Source organism: Uloborus diversus, chromosome 1 (assembly GCF_026930045.1).
Source record: "Uloborus diversus isolate 005 chromosome 1, Udiv.v.3.1, whole genome shotgun sequence".
Taxonomy (NCBI): domain Eukaryota; kingdom Metazoa; phylum Arthropoda; class Arachnida; order Araneae; family Uloboridae; genus Uloborus; species Uloborus diversus.
Window position 1 is genome coordinate 16,349,993 of NC_072731.1, and position 13,457 is coordinate 16,363,449.

Here is a 13,457-nt window from a genome sequence, read left to right on the forward strand (position 1 = left end):
TTGAATGCGTTTTTTTTAATGTTCAGATACATAATTTTGTTTTTGTAGGTTTCTTCTCTATTGGGCTTTGTTTTCCTCATTTCTTTATAGTTTGTTTTTAACTGTATCCACGGTTGCGTTATGCTTCTAAAGCTCTCTTGGGTAAATGAGGTTCAGTGGCGCAGCAAAAGGGGAGGGAGATCAAAAAACCCCTTCTAGAAGGAATTTTTGATATTAAAAAAAAGCACCTCCAGAAGGTATGTTTGGATAAAAAAAAAAAAGCCCCTCCAGAAGGTATTTTTGATTAAAAAAAACCTCCAGAGGGTATTTCTGACATTAAAAAAAAAGCACCTCCAGAAGGTATGTTTGGATCAAAAAAAAAAAAAAAAAAAAAAGAAAAAACGCCCCTCCAGAAGGTATTTTTGATTAAAAAAAACCCTCCAGAGGGTATTTCTGGCTGCGTTAGTGATGAGGGTACCATCTAAACAATTACACTAACCTACCTAATTGTTCTTGAAGTTTCCAGAGACATGACTCGCTTTAATCAAGGGAGATATTCTTCTGAAAGATTCAAGGATAATTTCAGCAAGGTTACTGACTTTTAGTGGAAAACGTTCCTGCTTTTCGCAAGAAATGTTACTAGCAGAAATTGGGCACATCAGCTGCCCGTTGTTCTCCTGGAGCGCTTCTGAATTGTTTTTACAGTGCAAGAAATTTTGTTGCCCAGTATCGTTTTTTTTTTTTTTTTTTTTTTTTTTGAGCAAACACGAATTGCTTATTGCTTTCAATTGACTGTTGAATGATGTCTTTTGGTTTTCCCCCCGCCTTCCTCCGCAGCACCACCGTCGACCGGCCCCTCCCGATGCTGCTCCTCTAGCGAGCAAAGTCTCCAGGTTGCGTCGATATCCTACACACACGCGTACACACACACACACACACACACACACACAAAGACACGCACACACGCATACATAAACACACACGCACACGCCTCTCACGCTCGTGATTGCGAAAAACATAATTTGAATTCAAGATGCCGAAAATTCAAATTTTTTATTTATTTATTTATTTTTTGCTATGATAAAAAATAAGTCTGTTTATTTACGAATATGTTTTGCTTACTACCCATATTACACGGACTATTGTTCAATTGGATTATGTTTGGTCTGAGTTATTCCGGCTAAACGAGGTTATACTGTACTGCAGGATAAATAAAATACATGTTTGGGACAAACCATGTACTTATCAGTGTAATCATTACTTCTTACAGTGAAGAAATTGACATTTATTTGAAACAGTAAAGAAATTTCTCTTATTTACATTGTTTATTATTTGCAAAAATTAGACTTACTTTTTGTTTTAATAAATTTTAGTATGAGCAAGCGAAAGAAGCAATGAAAAAAGAACAAGAGAAAAAAGCAATGGAAACGGAACAACAGAGGAATGCGAGAGAAGAACTCGATTTGGAAATGTCACAAGGTTTCTTGAGAAATGTAATTAAAGATATGGTGTCAAGGGCCGTACCAAGGTATATCGCCTGACAACATTCGTTGCACCGTCTGTCAATCGAGATTGATACAGTTGGTTTTCAGGCGAATAGCATGAATTCTAAATCTGAATTTCTAAATTTATTTCTAAATAGATAATAATTTAAGGAATGATCAACTTTCACGAACAGTTAAAATGTCACACTAATCTGACGGATAAAGCAAGCTAGATTTCGTTAAATGCTTATTCAATTTTTAGGAAGTTAAGTTTTGTCAGGCCATAGTGTATTCTTCTCTACAAAAGTGTAGTAGGTTTTTACATCCTATTAGTTATATCGCATGTCAAAACAAATCAATGACCAAAACTGTATGTGGATCCAGAGAAATAACTCGAGCTACATCATAACATAGTATGTACCGCTGCAACGTTTCTTCAGTTGTAAGGAAATGTGCTGAATCTAAGGGGGAACAAGGAGCAAGTTGGGGCCCTTGCCCCGGGCAGTAACCCTTGAGGGGCTGAAAATGCGCCCTATATCTGTCTTTTTTTCGTTGAAACTAGATATGAATTTTGAAGGCAGATGGGCACAGACGGCAGATTTAGAAATTGCTCCATTTCCAAAAAATCTAAGATCTGTAGTACTACCTTCTTGAAGTATATTCAGTTCAAATTCGAATTAATGTGATTCTTTCTTTTTTTTTTTTTTTTTTTTTTTTTTTTTTTTTTTTTTTGTGCAGCGTTTGACAAGCGGGACCTTTTTCTGTATAAAAGGTCTTATTTCAAATACTTGAGTAAAGAACTCTAACACTGATTTATTTGTACTGCAAACTTTTCTTTTACAGTTCTATGGAAAATCAGAAGAAACGTGACGCGAAAGTAATCAATGCTTTCGTCTGCCGGAAGAAAGAAATGTGGCAGAAAAGTAGTGTGAGAGAAAAACGTGAGCAGGAAATATTTTCGGAGCATATGAGAAAGAAAGCAGAAGTAAGTTTTTATTTTTGAAAACTATTGGACGGAGTGGTCTGAAAGTGGGTTTTACCCCACCCCTCTTTTTTTAAACACTACGTCAGTTATGGGTGAATGTTTGTCATGAACAGTCACCTTGAAGTCTTAAGAGTCATAAAAATCTCTATCTATGCCGTAACATGGCTGACTTCTGCGGCATGTTCCCGCAGATGTTTTACGGCAAAGTATCTGCAAAACCCCGAAAAACTTCTGCGAGAACTTGTTCCAGAATTCAGCTGTGTTACGAAATGGATGGTGCTCTACCTATGTTTATGAATCTTAAGACTTTAAGTAACTGTGTATAACAAACATTCCCCCATAACAGACGTAATGTTCAAAAAAAAAGGGGGAGGGGGGGAGTCCACTCACTTTCGGACCACTTTGTTATAATATTGCGTTTTGAATTTCAACTATCAATGGAATTAAATTGGCAAAAAACTTTATCAGCACTATCACACTAAAAAAATACAATGATATTAAATATATTTTTTTTTTTAACCGACTTGCGAGCTGATGCCAAACGACGATTTTGAAACTCAGTACGACTTTCCTGTGTCATAAAGTTTCAACGCTCATAATCATTAGATTTATTTCCGCATTTTTCTCCAGATTGGAATTGCATTAGGGCGTAGTGTTTAACATTTCAAAGTGGAATTTATTTTTGCAGTTACAGAAAAATAACGAAAGGAAGCATCTGCAATTGCTAAAGCGTGACATACAACATTTTGCCCAGCTGTGTGAGAAAACGAAACAGTGGCGACAAGACCGAGCAAGTAAAGTAAGTTTCTTGCCTGAAAAAACGTATTTTTATTTATTTATTTATTTTTTAAACTTTTTAAATTTTTTTAAGCAATTAAGATGACTTATTGTTCTTACTTGACCGCAGTTGATATCCTATCCTTTTTGAGGTCCACCGGTCTCCACGCGCTGGTGCTTCTCTTTTGGGCGGTGGCTCACCAACCCGCCGAAGATAGCTTCGCAATCGTATCTGATTCGCATGCATTTAAATCGTCAATTAGAAAGAATCGATTTAAAAAAGCGTTCTACGAGCTCCGTTTGGAACAAAAAGCACCCCTTCACGGGTTTTAAACTAACTCGTACTAACTTGAAGAGCGACCTGTGCTAAGATGCACCTATTTGCTTGCATTGTAAAACGGCAGAGTTTTGTGCGCCTGAAAGTCGCTTTCAAATTCGTGGTCTCTAGTAATTCGTGGTCTAGTATTTTGCTCTTTAGCAGAGGGCTTGAATTGAGTTGAGCCTAGGATTTTCCTTTAAAATAGAAGCCCTTACAAATGCTGTTCTAATTAATTGAGAAAGTTGGAACAACATATTTGATAAAGAAAAAATCTCTTTTGAACAACATAGGATTTTAAGGGGCATGGGAAATCTTTCATCCCTTTAATAGGCAATTTACGGGAAATTTTAACTTAAAAATTAATTATAAAAAAGCTAATTTGAATTATAAAATAAAAAACCCTAATTGCAAACCCCCGGGGCTCGAAGTAGTTTGTACCAAATTTCAAGGCTGCGGTACTATGGGGTCTCCTGGACGTAGGCCCGCCACACACTTCCTTTCACAGTTTCTTTGACCTCACGTTTCTTAATACAGCGAGATTAAGGACTGTTTCGTTTCCCCTCTAGCTCTTTTTCTTTCCAGTTCATTTATTTATTTTTGTAAAAGTATTTTTCTACTTGTATGATCATTTTCAAAAAAAAAAAATCTTTTTTTTTTAAATCACTTCACCGCCCCCCTCCGGTGCGAGCCACTCCTGCCAACCCCTTGTTACGCTACTGCACATGAAGTCTGGTTTAGGGGCTCACCCAATTTGCCTCGCACCACTATTTCTAATTACGATGACTTAGGGCCCCGAAGTTTGGCTGGAATTTAAACCTCGAATACGTTGGTTTTAGATTTTACTCTTTTTTTTTTACAGCAGGGGCTTGATTTACTAATAGGCCTATGAGGCCCGGTTCAAGGGTCCCCAGTTTTTTTCACTATTATTTTGAATTGGGTATTTTTCCATGGGACCCCGAAGTGCGACTGGAATCCATAGCTCGATTACGTTGGTTTTAGATAGTGGCATACATAGGTAATTCCGCAACCCCCGCGGCGTGGGGGTGGGGGGCAAGAGGTATGAAGGCGCATGCTCTGAAAGGGGGAGGGGGCACCCTTCTAAATCTTACAGGGGATGCACCGAAATCTATGTACGGTACTGGTCTTAGATATTACCAGCAGTAACTACACTACAGAGTTTTTCTACAGCTGGGATCTGATTACCCAATAGGCCCATAAGGTCTGGTCTAGCACCCCCCCTCCTTTTTTATTTTTCAATTATTTTTTTTTTAAAGAAGCAACTGATACTTCAATGTTATCATTTAGTGAGGGAAAGGTGTGCAAACTTGCAGACATCGGAAGAGAAAGTTTTTTTTCGGATGAAAACAAAAAAGCAGGACACGAGTTTTCAACCAGAAACGATTTCAAAGTGAATTCTTTTTTGATGATACATGTGATATCACAAATGCACAGTTATCTTTAAGTACTCAAAAACATTAAATTGTGCTCGGGCCATTACGAATCTTCTTTGATTGAAACATAAGCCCAAAAGAAAGAAAAGCATCACTCAAATATTTGAAGGATATGCACAAAAATGATATTGATGTTTGCACATTGGAAGATGAATTGGACCATTTTATTATGTTTCTTCAAGAAAATGAGGATATCTTTAAAACAACACCAGAAAATCCAGACACATTAGGTCTCTCTTGTTGTATTACATTTATCGAACAGCTAAAAGAATGTCTTGTATATTTCCGAACATGGAAGCATTGTCGATTTTTTTATACAATTCCATGACGAATTCATCTGGCGAACGATCCTTTTCAGTTTTGAAAAGAGTAAAGAATTATTTGTGAAATAAAATGGGAGATGTGTGACTCAATAACTTAGCTATTTTATACGTAGAGCAGGAGATGTTAAACCGCACCGACACTCAAAAAAATAATTAAAACTCAACGAAAATTCCTATATGGTACTTAAATAAAAGTTAATGTGTAACGATATTGCTTTTTGTTTTCGTTTATACTTTTTAAAAATTTTATTGGAACTTCTCATTTTTACTAAAGTTTGGGGCTCCTCGAAATGTTTACCACTTAGGGCGTCCTTTTCACTTGATCCGCTTCTGTCTACTGTAGTTGAAAAGTTTACTATAGAGGATGAACACACAATTGACGGACTCGATTTTAAAGAAAAAAAAACATATTCTCGAATCTACGGCACACATTACAATAAGTAATACTTGAATTTTCAGAGAAATGTATCAAATTTTATTGAAGTGAAACTCCTTTGCAACTTTTTTGTGTGACGAAAAGTAGTTCGGGGGTAAACACTGAGTCGGTTAGAGTTCGAGCATTGTCTCGCTTGCCTTGGGGTATCGGAGAAGAGTGAGACATATACTCTTCTCACATACTTTCTTCCTCGTTGTCCGCTCCGTGGTTGGATGAAATGCGCTCAGGCGGCGTGGCGATCACTGGATACAGCTTTTGGTAATCAACAGAACATCCGTTTGTGTATAGCTCACGTGTTTCGAGTACTGTTTAGTTTTGTGACTGATGTGAAACTATAGGACAAAAGTTTCACTTCTATCGCGTATCTTTACGTCACACCCTGGTTTCCCCCCCCCAATAAAGTTTAATTACACAAATGTGCAATGTGTGTGCACATTGTGCAAAATATTCAATTTCAAATGCTGTACTACGTTGGAGTCATCTGCTGCCACTACGGCATCTAATATGTAATCCAGTTCATCGCACACTTTTGTAATAGTCAGTACTCTATAATGCTGCACAAATGCTTTTTACAAGCTTTCATGTTTTCGGGAACCGGGGGTTGCTAAACAGAGTTCCCAAAAACAGAAATTACTTGATGGCGTGTGGTACGAACTGGATTACTGGTTAGACTTATGTCGTGTGTCATTTGTAACTGAAAAATGCTTGGAACACTTATCTTTAAATTCATGTGCAGTAGTTTCGAAAATCTGATTTTTAAAAATCGGGTTCATTATCTGTGCTCACACTATATGCCAGGGGTTCCCAACCTGGAGGGTGTGTGCCTCCCTAAGGGGACGTACTTCAATTTTGAGGTTGACGTGAAGGTATGTATTACAGAAATAAAGTTAAAACGTAAAATTAATACTTTATTCAATTTTGAGGTCACATGTAACTATTTTCATCATTATCGCCGTTTTATAGGTTTTTACTGCAGTTTTCATTCATATGTCCCTACGAATTTGCAGCATTAGCAGGCATATAAAGTCAAGCTATCGAGCTGGGATGTACATTAAAAATGACCTTTTTCACGAATTGCAGCCTAATATTCAAAAACTTGCCAAAAGCAAACCGTGGTAATCCTTCTATTTGTGTTGTGAAGGTGACTGGTAAACATGTCAACCTCACCTAGATCCTAGATTACTCCAATATATTTGTATTTAGTTCTTTCATTTCGTGTGTCCTAAAAAGAATGTGTTCAAAATAAAATTATGTGTAGTTAGTACTGTTACATTTTGTTTATGAAATTATCTGTATTTTAATTTAATAACCAGTTTCAGTCGTTTTAACTGGCTTCAGTTTCAAATTCCGATTGTACTGTTGTATTGATCACATATAGTGGTCTGAAGGGGAGAAGGGTGTGAGAAGGGCGTGAACTTTTATCAATGTTCAAAGGGAAGGGGGGGGGGGTGCAGACCTTGAAAGATTGAGAACCTCTGTTGTATACTGTGGCGGAAAATAATTTATTTATTAGATTCCATTCTTTCCTTACTTCTCTTTGAAGCGTGCTGAATTTTGGGAGAAAAAGCTGGCGTATCAACAAAATTGGATTGAGGAAGGAAAAGCACTGGAAGAAGACCGAAATGAAGAATTACAAGCGAACATCGAAAAGCGAAAAATAGCTCTAAAAATCATTGTTCCTAAAGAAGATGCTGCAACTTCTGGTAAAAATGGTAACTGGTCAACTTTTTTAGTCTACTTGTAATATGTACTTACTTATGTACATTATTTGTAATTATTTAATAATAAAATGATAGTTTAAAAAACTTTAAAAAAAAAATTTAAAAAAAACACGATTTTGTAGCAATATGAACTGAAAAGTAGAAAATAATCTTTGGATAATAAATATAATAAAATAATTGACCAAACAATTTACCGTAAAGTAAAAAAACCGTGGAGTGCTGTCTATTTACATTTTTGAAAGGACAACAAAGGGCTCTTCGCGGTTTTTGTTTTATTTACATAGAAGTTTAGTCAAGTTATCATCTTTAACATCTCTACCTATTGGTTCATATTATGTGCGCGAAAATCATATTTATATTACTTTAAAACTTTGAGATACATTTTAATAAATGTAACTCTTCTACAATGAACGTGATCAACAATAAATTGCCAATTGAAGGCTCGCCTACATTTTAGCATGAAATTAGTTAAAAACAATTATAATTCCCGTTCTAATTACATTAGAAACTTCGAACAAATATGTGATGCAGAAAAAATCTAGGGTTTCTATCAGTAAATAGTACAAATTAGTGCGAGCATTTTTTCGCCCTCATATTAGAGGATTTATGCAAAAAAAAAGCTTAAAATTGGAATGAAGTAATAATAAATGATTAATTAATTAATTTGGTTATAAAATATCGCATTGTCATCGAGTCTGAGTCTGCATACGAAATTTCAAAAGAATCCGATCACAGTAAATAGGTTAAAATTGAGTTGCAAGATTCCGTTGCATAGATGGTGAAGCTAATAAAAGCGTGCTAAAAAGTAACCCAAATAAGATTTTTCTTTGTTGACCCAATAAGTAGACTTAAGTTTCTTATTTTTAAAAAACATTATTTGTTGGGTGGTCACTTGTTCCAATACATTCTTTTTAATTTAAGTCTCAAGAATCAAAATACTACAATTTATTAAACCACGCGCTTCTCTCCCCCTCCCCACCCCAAAGCGTTGAGTAAAACAGAGCTTCAGTTAATCCTTACCTTAATTATCAATAATATCCTCTTAATCATAACAAGAAAGTTTTAACTAAACGTTTTCCTTTACATTTTCGAAACATAAACTATTATTACTGCAGAAATGTCCAAAATTGGGTTTCTTTGACGCAGGCTACGCCATTGACATTTTTAGAGTGCATGGGGGCGCTAATTACTGCTGGTCTTAAACTTTTTTTTTTGGGGGGGGGGGGGGGGAATTGCTTTTTCGGTGCAGGATCAACAAGAGAACATGTTAGCCTTAGCCTTGAAAGGGTGAAAGGGTCTTGGAATCGGAGTAATATAAGTTTTAAAAGTTTTACGGGGGGGGGGGGGAGGGGACCCTATCTTGGGGAGAGGGTACAACACGAGAGCAATTGAGATGCAACATTGCTTTTTTTTGGAGGGGGGGGGGGGAACCTCATGATTTCTCTCAAATAATTCCATTTATTGGGAAGAAAAAAAAAGGATATACGGGAGACCGGGGATAGTTGGCGAACTTCTTAAACTTAATTTTTTCAAAGGTTGTAAATAAAGTAGAACTTTTTTTTCTTTTATTGCTTCGACAATATGTATGGTATCAGCAGTAAAGTCGTATTTTTGTTTTGACAGTACTGTGCTTTGTCTATTTTTCACATAATTTTTTGTGAACCTTCGCAGAGTTCGCACACTTGCCCCGTCACGCGGTAAGTCGGCGAGCCGTATGGGGTAAGTTAGCGCATTGAGAAAAACTAATAATAGACAAAGAGAATTTCTCATAAAGTCTCAATAATGCTTTAAACAAGCAAGTAAAACTTACCAATGATTAAAAAAAAAGCGAAATTAGTATTGTAATTGCTTTAAAATTAGGTACGTTACACCGTATAAAAGGTTTAACTGATTTTAGAAGTAAATGATGAAAAATGCAAACGTTATTTGAAATAAATTATTTTATTTGCCTCTGTTCTTTTTTATGCTTCTTTTGGGGTCCTTTTTCCTTGGATTCATAGGTTTGTTGTATGCTTTGGGGACTTTTTATGATAGAGTTTGCCTTTTTCTGTTAAGATTCTTTCTTCTTGGAAAGCCTTTCTGACGGGAGTATTAAAAAGCATTGCTGTAGACCTCTTTCGTTTCCATCCTTTCTTGATCTGACCCTCTCCAGCTTTAGGATAAGATCGTATATGAGCTGGAGTAATGCTCAGAAATGTATGTGTTTTTTGCTGAGACATAGCGCTATCTTCAGTAAGAAACTCTAAATCTGAATTATTCAATGAAGTAGCAACTGAATCTACTCTAGGACAGGTACATCCAGTTTTATTTCTTTCTTCCATCATGGTTGATGCTGGGACAAACAGATTCACTCATAGATCCTGGAGATTGGGAGTCTGACCGATCAGTGATATAACTTGGCATGAAGTCAGTCGTGAAAAATGTTTGAATAGCAGAGAAGCATACCAGTTCTTTTGAAACTATTCATAATATTTATGGGGCTTGCTTCTTGTGGAAAAGCAACTGTTACTACCGCCGCCATTGGTACGTCGTAAATCATCATTGGCTTTCCTGCATTATTCACCATCCAAGAATCGCAGGCGGAATTAACACAACTTTTCAATAAGGCCATGTAGACTCTTATCAAGAGGCAGCAACTTATGGCTATAATGCCGCGGGAAAGAGATTAGTGTTATCATTATTTTTAATAGTGTAGTAGTTTCCTTACATAAATCAAGCCCTTCTATTGACGTGGGAGACGTAAATGTCTAGTAAGAGAATCAGGGTTTTTTTTTTCTTTGAACATCTAGTGTTTTTAGCAAAATCCTTTAAGAAATCTGGAAACATTTCAGAACTAGGGGATGCACCATACACGCAGCATTACATCTGTTGGGGGTTTCCCGTTGTTGGTTTTTCTATTGTAATTTCTCATCTCCTGAAAGAAGAGTTGGCTATTGTATAGACATATGCATAAGAAATGATAAGTTAAAGAATAGTGTAGCTTATGCAATTATTTCATTAAGATTTTACAGAATTTAAATTTCAATTGTTTAATGTTTTGACTCTAAAAACTTTCCTTGGGGCAAGTATGCGAATTCGCACACTAACCCCGAAAATTTTTTGCAAACTAGTCCCAAGTCGTTGCATTGAAATCAAGTCGTTACACTGATTTTAAAATGGGTTCATTAAATAATCCGACCTCATTTGTTGCGTAGAAGCATGGGCTATTCAATATTAATAAGTTTTGGTAAATTACTCTACTATTATATGTTTTATAAGAAAATAACTAAGGATGAAAAAAATTACTTAACACTGCGAAAAACAACTTTCTCTCGTGCAACACGTTTGGTTTGGCCGATTTCACTGAAAATACACTGTAAGTAGCGAGGCATCTACGTGGTTACGTAACAGCTCACTCAGAACTGTCAAACCAAAAACAAGAAAATTAATTAACATTCACACACTTACCCCTTCGCGTACTAGCCCCGTTCTCCCCAACTATCTTACAAGCACATAATTTAATGAACAAATGAAAACTCTCCATAAGCGAGATGCACAGTGTACATAATTTTCATATTCTTCTCATACTCGAAAAATATTTACTGTTTTTCCTTTTCGTCAGGTGCTAATACCGAAACAAAAAATGATAAAGATGCGTCAGATCCAGATCTTGCCACTACTTCTTCAGATAAGACTAACGATTCGGATACTGAAGTGCCGGATGAAGCAAAATCTAAGACGAATACTCGATTCTTAAAAACTGAAAAAGAATAAGAAGAGATCAAAAGAGACATCAGATACAGAATCAACCTTTGATAAAGCAGAAGAAAATTTTGACAAAATCAAGAATCAATTCAATGACTATGATAAATGAAAGTGAAAGCAATCAGTCCAATAACTCTGGAGAAACTGCAATGTACTATTTTGTAAGACGGGAAATCTTATCATGCAATACGTTATTTACTCGTCATATAATATGTCAATATGTTCAAAACTTGTTCCAAACGACTCCGACAGAATACATTTTTTTTTCTTCAATACATAACAATTTAAGTACCTTATGCGTTTTGAATTTGCCTAAAACACCATAAATTGCGCGACAAAAACTGAGATTAATGAAACAAGATTAAGTTACAACATACACACACAAAAACTAAATATACATTCTACTTTAAAAAATCGCCTCTCTCAGACAAGTGCACTCATATAGGAAGGGGGGGGGGTGCAAGTGGGGGCTCAATCCCTCCTAGAAATTAGAGCTTCTTTGCTTTTAGTACTTTCTTCTTTGCAAAAATGTAAAATCATTTCCTTTCCAGCCTAATAAATAGGTTATTAAAAGTGTCAAATTTTAATAACTCTAATCTGTACTGAAATCGGATTCCATGGGTAAAATATCCAGCTAAACCATGGGGAAACTCTCTGAGCTCCCCCCCCCCTTCCTTTAACTTTGCATATGGGTACCTATGCTCCCAGAAGGAGTTGTCAGAATGTAACGTTACGCACGTGAGGAAAAGAAAATATTGATATTAGGAAGTCATTAAAAGTAACATAATGATCATTTATCATTGGAAAAATCTCAAATGAATGGAGATTTTAGCACCTGGTTGAGCCGCCAGCCACCTCTGGCGGGAATACACGAGGTGATATAGGCTAGAGCCGCTCGTTTTCAGAAAGAAAAAATAAATAAAATTAATAAACTCATTAAACTAAATACATTATATCAAAAAAAAAAAAAAAATCCGTTTGTTTTTCTCTTGTAGCCAAAAAATAATTTTTTAAATGAATTAATGTACAGTAGAACCTCCTTTAAGGGACACCTCTATTTAAGGGACATTTTTTCGGGTCCCAGTCCCTTTGAATTGGGACCTCCATGCATTTGCCTCTGAGTAAAGGACACCCCATTTAAGGGACAAATACAGAGAAAACTTACAAAAATTAATGTGTAAATATATACAAAGTATTGAATTTACAAAAATTTAAGTGTCTCAAATTCAACTGGTAAAATTTTGACATTGTAAAATTTTTGCTCAAATTTACATCTAAGTTTTTTCCTCTCAGCAACTTATTCAAGTAGGCTAACAGCCAATGGATAGTCAACGACCCATGAATATTTTTGCGTAAATAAAACTTTAAATGTGAACACTGATTGGGACTTAAATTCTACTGAATTTTAAATTACCTGAAATCAAATAAGTCCATGTAAGGAAATACTTCAACATAATTCATGTATGCTACAAAACTTTACAATTGTCAAAGTTTTGATTAAAGTTTAATTATTAAAAAGATGAATTTTGATATTTGAATAATTTTGATTTGTATTCAATGTACATTAATAATTTTTAGCATTTTATATTGAATATTAATAGCATTTAGTTTTTACGAAATTATACTGAGTTAAGTACTCAGCATGCATCAATACATCTACCTCCGAAGAAGGGACACCTCTATTTAAGGGACAATTTTTCTGGTCCCCTTAGTGTGTCCCTTACCGAGAGGTTCTACTGTATTTTAAAAAACAAATAAAAAATATTAAAATGTCAACTTAAAGAAATAATTTTCAATGTCAAAAAAAAAAAAAAAGTCTGTGCATATTTTTATAGATTTTAAGGACTTTGAGATTATCCGCCGAAAACTGTTATACATAAATTAAAACTTGAGAGTGAAAATAAAAACGAGTCATATTAACAATAATGGGATCGTTTCCAATATTTTAGAAGTAAATAACATAATCTGACCATTTTTAAATAATTTATTTAAGTTTAATATTAAAAAAAATTACTTAAATCGGCGCGCTTTCAATGTTTATGCTTCTGTCCGATGACATCACAAATGATGAAATGCCATTCTGTGTTGCCATTCACAGAGCAAAATATTTAATTCGCATCTTTGCTCACGTGTATTGGCAACGATATGGTTGATAGCAAGCGTAGAGCGCAATTTGAATTCGCTTCATAATTATCATAAAGTGAAATCGCGGCAGAAAGATGCGGCAAAGTGCATCAT